Below are 9,225 nucleotides of genomic sequence, written 5' to 3'. Positions count from 1 at the left end.
TGCACGATGAACAGGGCATTTTGTCCATTGCCCAGTCAATGTTGCATCAGTCCCCCATGTGACTTTGGACGACATGCAGACTGAAGGAGACAATGTCAGGTGGATAATTACAGTGGTATCTCTGGTTATGAACTTAATTCGTTTCGGGGGTCTGTTATTAACCTGAAACTCTTCTTAACCTGAGGTACCACTTTAGCTAATGGGGCCTCCTGCTGCCGCCGTGCTGCCAGCACATGATTTCTGTTCTCATCCTGAGGTAATGTTCTTAAACCAAGGTACTATTTCTGGGTTAGCGGAGTCTGTAACCCAAAGTGTTTGTAACCCGAGGTGTTTGTAACCCAAGGTACCACTGTATAAACATTGGTCAGTCTCTGTATTCAGTTTCTGGACAAGCTCATTGGCCAGGCAGCATACAAAACTGACATTTGGATCATGTGTGCTAGGCAATGTATGAACAATTTCCTAACATCTGCTGGTGACTATCCATATCTGGCCACGTATGAAACTCTTGGTGCAGTGAATGTGTGCACATTCTCTATTCAACTCACATCACCTCAAACATATTCACTTTATTGCCACAACAGATGACTTTAGAAATCAAAACCCAAAAAACAAATGGGTTGCCTGATTTTGTATTACATGGTTTCTATTCATAAAGATTCTCTATTAAGCACCTGATTTCTCTCTATATTTTTTAGAGATAATTCCAGCTTCTTGCAGTTCCTTAAAATATTTTTTTAAGAAACAAAAAACCCATCGCATCAAATTAGGAGCTTCATAACCATTTTCTTCTCCTTTTCTTAAGCAATGCTGATTCTTTTTTGCCAGTGAGAGCTGTGTTCAAAAGCAAGATGCCTCACACAAGCAGCTGATCTCGCTGCAGGAATATAGAGATGTTGCCATACCAAAAACTCATTACCTGCCAGCAGACACTATTAAACCTCAGGAGGAGAAAGGTAACAACATTGTTGTAGCCAATTTAAAAATAATAACAGTGCTACCTAGAGTGGCTTTTTTAAAAACAACAACAACAACATCTACGAAAAATGTAGTGATTTTACGTACTATATATTAGCGCAGAATTTCACCATAGGTATCAATGGTAAAAAAGCAACCCTATATATTATTCATTTGAAAACAGCAAGAAATAAAATATAAGTCCTCCTTTTAAACTACACAAACACTAGACTACACACACAGCCCAAAGTCTCCTCTAGCCAGAAATACACTGAGTGTGGCTGTCTAGGTACTTTACAACATTTACAGATCTCTTGCCTCTAAAATATTATCCTATGAAAATTAGAAACGTTTCAATGCTTTTTTATATAAAAAATAGAAATAATAGAAATACCTGTTTCCTCCAGCCTTCACCAGCACCTAGAAATAAATACTGTGGAGAGCAAATAGGATTTTACCATATAAAACCTAATTGCTCCTTGATGCTTGGCATACTGTTACACACGTTGTATATGCCAACTTGTTACTTTCCAGATGTTCTTGGATCATATCTCCCATCAGTCCCATCCACTACAACATGGTGAGAGTTGCAGTACAAAATATCTGAAACAGATCAGGTTGGGAAAGGCTGAGTTATACATTGGTGGGCCCAAACAAGGCATGAAGAACAAACACAAGTTAAGTGATGGGTGAGAAATGGCTGCAACTTTGTTTGGCTACAAAGAAGTAAGTTTGGCTTGACATGTCATGGGCATGGATCCATTCATCAGGCTGCACGTCTGATGGTCACTATTCTCCTGCCAGACTGTTTCCCAGGTCCTCCGATGGCTGGGAATGACCTGATCTGTTTTGGGGTCCATGGTGGCATGTGCTGATTCTGGTGGTCCTCATTTTGTCAGGAAATTATGGCTTGTCAGCCTCCAAGCTAGATTTTGGACAGTAATGACACCCTTTCAAGATCCCTTAAAGGGATAATCTGTGGATGAATCAGGGAGCCCCTTCCCTGCTTATCCCATCCCAGTACATTTCCGAGCACAATTCAAAGTGTTGGTGTTGACCTTTAAAGCCATAAACAGCCTCGGCCCAGTATACCTGAAGGAGCATCTCCACCCCCATCGTTCAGCCTGGACACTGAGGTCCAGCTCCAAGGGCCTTCTGACAGTTCCCTCACTGCAAGAAGTGAGGTTATAGGGAACCAGGGAGAGGGCCTTCTTGGTAGTGGCGCCTGCCCTATGGAATGCCCTCCCATCAGATCTCAAGGGAATAAACAGCTATGTGACTTTTAGAGGACATCTGAAGGCAGCACTGTTTAGGGAAGTTTTTAATGTTCGATGTTTTATCACATGTTTAACATTCTGTTGGGATCCAACCAGAGCGGCTGGGGAAGCCCAGTCAGATGGGCAGGGTATTATTATTATTAATAATAATAATAATAATAATAATAATAATAATAATAATATTATCATCCCAATACCTTTCCCACCAAAGTAAGTTGTGACAAAACTAAATGTACCTTGTAAACATTCCCTGCTACGAGGAAGATGGAAACCCCACAGAACCAATGCCAGGCTGCCTACAGATAAAATGCCTCCCCAGTCAGCAACTGACTGAGATCCACAGTCAAATTCCCTGAGACAAAAACAACTTTCAACCTTCAACTAACAACAAATGAGAGTAGGTGGGGAAGATGGAAGTCACAAAGAAACTGAAGTGAGGCGACCTGGCTGGTTCTCCTTTTATGCTCTAGGAGTGAACCACAGCTGGGGGTTTCGTCTATGTGGTCTGCCTCTTGACCCCACTGCCAGGGAGCCCAGGAAGCCTTTCTGTTTTCTCCAGTGGTTCAAATCCGCTCCAAAAGTCTTTGTGTGGTAAGCCAGAAGGTATAGCTGGCGTCACTGTGGCCAAATGGGAAAGTGGCCTGGCTCCCCTCTTCCAACCTGTATGGGACCACAGAGAGGGATCTCCAGTTATTTGGGGATAAAAGGATTTGCAGTGTAAGCTCCTCCTTTTGAAAGGAATATACCTTGGGAATTGGGTCTCTGTTATGTTTGGGCATCTGTGTGAACAACCCGCCTGCCATACAGTGGTTCCTCGGGTTAAGTACTTAATTCGTTCCGGAGGCCCGTACTTAACCTGAAACTGTACTTAACCTGAAGCACCACTTTAGCTAATGGCGCCTCCTGCTGCTGCCGTGCCGCCGGAGCATGATTTCTGTTCTCATCCTGAAGTAAAGTTCTTAACCTGAAGCACTATTTCGTGGTTAGCGGAGTCTGTAACCTAAAGCGTATGTAACCTGAAGCGTATGCATCCTGAGGTACCACTGTATTATGTTGTGTGTGTTGTGGAGAGGAACATGCCCTTACCATATGAAGCGGAATACCTCCTTGATAAATATCAACTGGCAAACTCACATGCGTACTGCAGTAAATTATGTCTTGGTAAATTTTCATTTGTACAAACCTGACGTATAATCTGACTATGTGGCGAAATATCTTTTACCAAACATCAAGTGCAGATGTGAGGTAAAATGTGTCTCTCTTTAACCCTTTAGTGGCTGTATAAATATGGCTTTGGAATAAAATAAGCCCAAGAAAGCCGTACAAATAAAATATCAGGTGGGCAATATTAGGCATTTGCAAGTAAAAATGTCATCAAATAAGAAATGTAAATGTAAATCTCTTCAATTGAAGCAAGACTACCGGAAGAAGTATTGATATAAATTTTATTACCTATGTAGTACACACATTTTTGAAACAAAAGGCCGTATAACTTGGAAAGTTGCTTTTGTGTGGTTTCATGATATCACGGAGATATAAATGAGTATCAGAAATTGAGAGAGAGTATGCAAATATTTACTTCAGCTTTGTTTTCTGATATGTCCTCCGAATAAAGGTCAGTCAAGTTTATTTATAATACCTGAAGTGTCTGACTATGCTACTTTGCCTGACACATTAAGTTCAGGATTTTATAAAATAAAATAAAATAAAAGATACTAATAATAATCATTTATTATCTTGTGCAGCAGCATTCGAGGAGGGTGGGGAAGATAAAACTGACGTCTTAGGAAATCTGAAGAAGCAGCTAGGGAGAAACATGAAGTAAATATAGTGCATTAGAAGTGATATCAAAATGAGGAAGACAAGGGGAGGCTATAGGTCTACGAGTCTGACCTTTCTGCGAGGGAAAACAGTTCTTTAGTCTTTGATTAAGCTCAGCGAGAGAAGGAACACTTGAGCAGGTTATGAACTCCTCCAAGGTGGCAGCCGGCGTAAGAAGGGGAGGCCATGCTGAACAAATTTGATTAACTTCTTTGAGAACCTGATGGCGAAAGCTGACAGTACTGAAATAAGAGACAATTGATTCTGAAAGCTTCTTAAAAAGCCAAAAAGAAGGGGAAACAATTAGTGTGGGATTTAACACCAGAGCGCACTGGCAAATGAATAGAGGAGCTGCGTTACCAGACAAATGGTAATAGAACATAAACGGTTCCACTTTGGTTTTTGCTATTTGAGTATGAAACTGGAAAAAAATGTATACAGAGAAGCACACCTAGCCTGTGTGAAGTCAGTGGACTATCTACACAAATACCTGAAATCAATTTATTTGGGCATATTATAGACGTGTTATAGAAATTCAAATATAGAATATATCTCAAATATAGAATAAATGTTGATAATTGCACAAGATAAAACACATACATAAGTATATAAAACACATGCCTAAAATATTACAGGAGAGCAATCCAAAAGCCATTTTGTCTTTCCTAAAGACTCTAAATATTTCCTCTGCCTCCTTAATCCCCCTTGCCTGAGGTAGGCAGGCAGACAGCAATCAGGGGAAGTTCCTGAAGGGATTCCTCTCCTATATCTATTAACCTCTTTTGTTTTAATTGTCATTGTTTGCCCAGATGCTCTGCATTGAGGGATGGTTGAGGGTATCGTGACTGTCTTATCAAATGCTAATGTTTTGGAACTATGTAAAACTGCAGATGGTGACAGCAGCCACGAAATTAAAAGACCCCTGCTTCTTGGGAGAAAAGCAATGACAAACCTAGACAGCATCTTAAAAAGTAGAGACATCACCTTGCCAACAAAGGTCCGTATAGTTGAAGATATGGTTTTCCCAGTAGTGATGTATGAAAGTGAGAGCTGGACCATAAAGAAGGCTGATCACTGAAGAATTGATGCTTTTGAATCATGGTGCTGGAGGAGACTCTTGAGAGTCCCATGGACTGCAAGAAGATCAAACCTATCCATTCTCAAGGAAATCAGCCCTGAGTGCTCACTGGAAGGACAGATCCTGAAGCTGAGGCTCCGATACTTTGGTCAACTCATGAGAAGAGAAGACTCCCTGGAAAAGACCCTGATGCTGGGACAACAGAGGATGAGATGGTTAGACAGTGTTCTCGAAGCTACCAGCATGAGTTTGACCAAACTGCGGGAGGCAGTGGAAGACAGAAGTGCCTGGTGTGCTCTGGTCCATGAGGTCACGAAGAGTCGGACACGACTAAACGACTAAACAACAACAACAAAACTTGATAAATTCTCAGAAACATCACACCTTGGCCTGCCTGAGCCACAGTAACCCCACATTGTGTGTGATGTAATTTCTGACTGTAGAGGGAATGTCCTTCTTCTCCATATCAAAATGCAAACCCTTAAAAGAGATGTTTCTTCTTGGTTCTGGGTCTCTCTTGCCTCCTTGCAAGGAGGGGAGGGGACTCTCTTGCAACAGAAAAATAAATACCTGCCTTGCTTTCACTGCCTCCTGCCTCCATCTCTTCCCAATCATGGACTTAGGGGACTCAGTCCCTTTTGGGAGTTGGGCGACAACTATTTTTTCTGTATCAGATGCGAACTTCATGAGAGACTCACCTAGCCTATTTCCAACTTTTTGGAGTCAGGCAAATGTCTTTATTTTTAAATTTTCCAGGCCCTTCTATCTTAGCTCTAAACTGTTGTTGTTGTTGTTGTTGTTGTTGTTGTTGTTGTTATGCTATATTATGCTTTTATTGTTGATTTTACTGCATTTTTAAACAAGTTCTTTTTGTGAGCTGCCTTAAGAACTTAAGTTATTAGGGAAACCCATAAATGCTATTTATAAATAAGTTCAATAACCACTATTCAAAGCAATGGATTGTTTTGCCTTGACTACATATCCAGGGTGATGTGGAGTGTATTTAAAAGAAATGAATGAGTGCATGCAGTTTTATGAAGACTTCTCCATCACAATGGCCAATATGTAGCAGACTTAGGGAGAAGAAACGTGAAGCAATAAAGCCAAGGAAGTGAGGCTGGCAGGTAATGGAGGTAGTCAGTGAAGTTAGCTGCCTTCCTTTTCTGCTCAAGAGCAGGAAAGTGTGTTCTGGTTTGCTCCTGCTGCATGACCAGGACGCTTCTGGGATGGATCTACACGCAGGGGGAAAAACGCTATAAATAAGTCAGAAATTAAATCTTTATAGCAAAAGGGGGAAAAAAACCCTGTGTAAAATTGCAAAGAAAATCTTTTGCTCTCCAATGCCACCTGGTGTTGGATGTTTAGAACACATTCAAAGTGCTTTTTTTCCCTTTTCTTTTTTTTACTAATATAGCTGAGTCCCTGGATGCCTTGGCTGCAGTGGCGGAGGAAGGGGGGTGCGGTAGGTGCGGATTGCCCTGGGTGTCACCACTGAAGGGGGGTGACAAAATGCCATGGGGCCTGCAGTGTGCCCGAGCCATGCATCTCTCCTGGGAGAGAAGCGATGGCTTGGGCATGCATAGGCTCCACGCTGCCCAAACCACTGCCTGCTGCCTCCCCCCAGCTGTAGGGTGGCTGAGTGGGAGGAGGCAGGCAGACTCTGAAGGCCCCACAGTGCACCCCACCCCTATGGGTGGATCGCCCCACCCCTATGGGCCGATTGCCCCACCCCTGGGCACGCCACTCCAGACACCCGAGCGGCTTCCTCCGCCGCTGCTTGGCTGAGCCACTTTCATTTCTCTCTCTCTTTCCTCTTACCGTTTGCAGATGTTTAGTAGACTTTAGATTCCAAACCAAAGCCTCCTTTGAACATTTAATGCCTCCCCTCTCCAGATCAACTGTTAACAGAGCAGCTTGAGAGGACTGAGCCTAACTCTTCAGGGCTTGGTGGGTTAAAAAAACTAGCAGCTTGCACTGTGCCTGGAAAGGCAGTACAGATGTTGGAGCACTGGTTTAATGTGTAAACAAGCTCTGTCTATATAAGTCCTCTGGGAAATGCAAGTTAAACTGCAAGATATTGAGCGATCATTATGGTATATTAGAGAGGTTACTCTGGGTTAGGTATGCTGCGGAGAGTTAGAGAGCAGACAAGACAACCTTAACTTTATGCAATGACTTCCTGATCACTGCATGTCTGCTTGAATAAACATCACTTTCCTTTCCCCCAGAGACTTCTGTTTTCTGGAGGAAAAGAATTCCAGAGTAATGGGCTATCAGGATACCTTTCTGTGCCTTCTTTGTAGAAAAATAGGGATGTGATTCTGTGGTATCAACTAGCAAGAAATAATATCTAAGCTTTTGCATTAAAACTAGTAGCTAAGCTGGACCATAAAGAAGGCTGATCGCCGAAGAATTGATGCTTTTGAATTATGTTGCTAGAGGAGACTCTTGAGAGTCCCGTGGACTGCAAGAAGATCAAACCTATCCATTCTTCAGTAAATCAGCCCTGAATGCTCACTGGAAGGACAGATCCTGAAGCTGAGGCTCCAATACTTTGGCCACCTCATGAGAAGAAAAGACTCCCTGGAAAAGACCCTGATGTTGGGAAAGATGGAGGGCACAAGGAGAAGGGGACAACAGAGGACAAGATGGTTGGATAGTGTTCTCGAAGCTACCAGCATGAGTTTGACCAAACTGCGAGAGGCAGTGAAAGACAGAAGTGCCTGGCGTGCTCTGGTCCATGGGGTCACGAAGAGTCGGACACGACTAAACGACTAAACAACAACAACAAATTAAATAAATAAATCCTTAGAAGATCCAAGTTGTGGATGAACAGAGCTCTTATCTAGTCTAGCATCTTGCTTTCCAATAGTCAACCAAATAGCTCTGAGAAACCCACAAGCAAGACGTGAAGCCAATAGCCCTCTTCACTGTTGCCTCACAACATCTGGTATTCAGAAGAAGATCATATTCCTCTGCTCCTGGAACAACCATTATAAGCTCCTCTGTGTTAAAAACGTTTTAATTTTATCATCAGATTTATGTTTCCTTCGGGTTCTTGGTGCTTTTACCAAGGCTTGTTTACTTTTCCGACACTCTGCATCGAACCATGTTTTTATATAAGGTTCTATCTTTCGGTGTCCAGTTTTTACCTGGAAAAGTCTTATATTTTCTATCAGGATATGATACTGGTTGGGGATATGGCCCATCTTGCCTACAATTTCCCCTCTTAATTTCATTGTAATCTGATTCCCTAAGATTTGTTGTGCTTCATCTGCCACTGTTGGTGTCCATCTTATGCACTTATTCCCAATACGTACTCCGTGCATTGGGTGGGTGGTAATAAAATCTTAGTTACACTTTAGGTTGGCCTATTATGACTAGTAGCCATTGTTAGACTTTCCCTCCATGGTAAAGGTAAAAGGTAAAGGACCCCTGGATGGTTAAGTCCAGTCAAAGGCAACTATGGGGTTGCAGCGCTCATCTCGCTTTCAGGCCGAGGGAGCCAGCGTTTGTCCACAGACAGCTTTCCGGGTCATGTGGCCAGCATGACTAAACCATTTCTGGCACAACAGAACACCATGACGGAAACCAGAGCTCACGGAAACGCTATTTACCTTCCCGCTGCAGTGATACCTATTTATCTACTTGCCCTGGCATGCTTTCAAACTGCTAGGTTGGCAGCAGCTAGGACAGAGCAATGGGAGCTCATTCCGTCGCAGGGATTAGAACCACCAACCTTCTGAACGGCAAGCCCAAGAGGCGCAGTGGTTTAGACCACAGGTTTTGCTCCATGAAACCATCCTTAATGACTATGCACCCCTTATATCTGGTGCTGGTGTTTGGGAGACTGCCTACTGCTCTCTGGATGATTCACTTACTTTTTTCACTGTAGCTGATTCATTTCTGAGGTATAAAATAATAACTACAACAAATACATACATAATTTTGTTTGCTGCATTCCCACAGTTCAAACCATGCACAAGACAGCTTACAGCATGAAAATATATGTAACTGCAACATAACTAAAGTAGTCATAAACAATAAATAAAACATTAAAAAATACACAACCAAACCAAACAGTTTCCACCT

The sequence above is a fragment of the Podarcis melisellensis genome (assembly GCF_964234715.1).
Source record: "Podarcis melisellensis genome assembly, chromosome: 7".
NCBI lineage: Eukaryota > Metazoa > Chordata > Lepidosauria > Squamata > Lacertidae > Podarcis > Podarcis melisellensis.
This window is presented reverse-complemented; position numbering follows the sequence as displayed.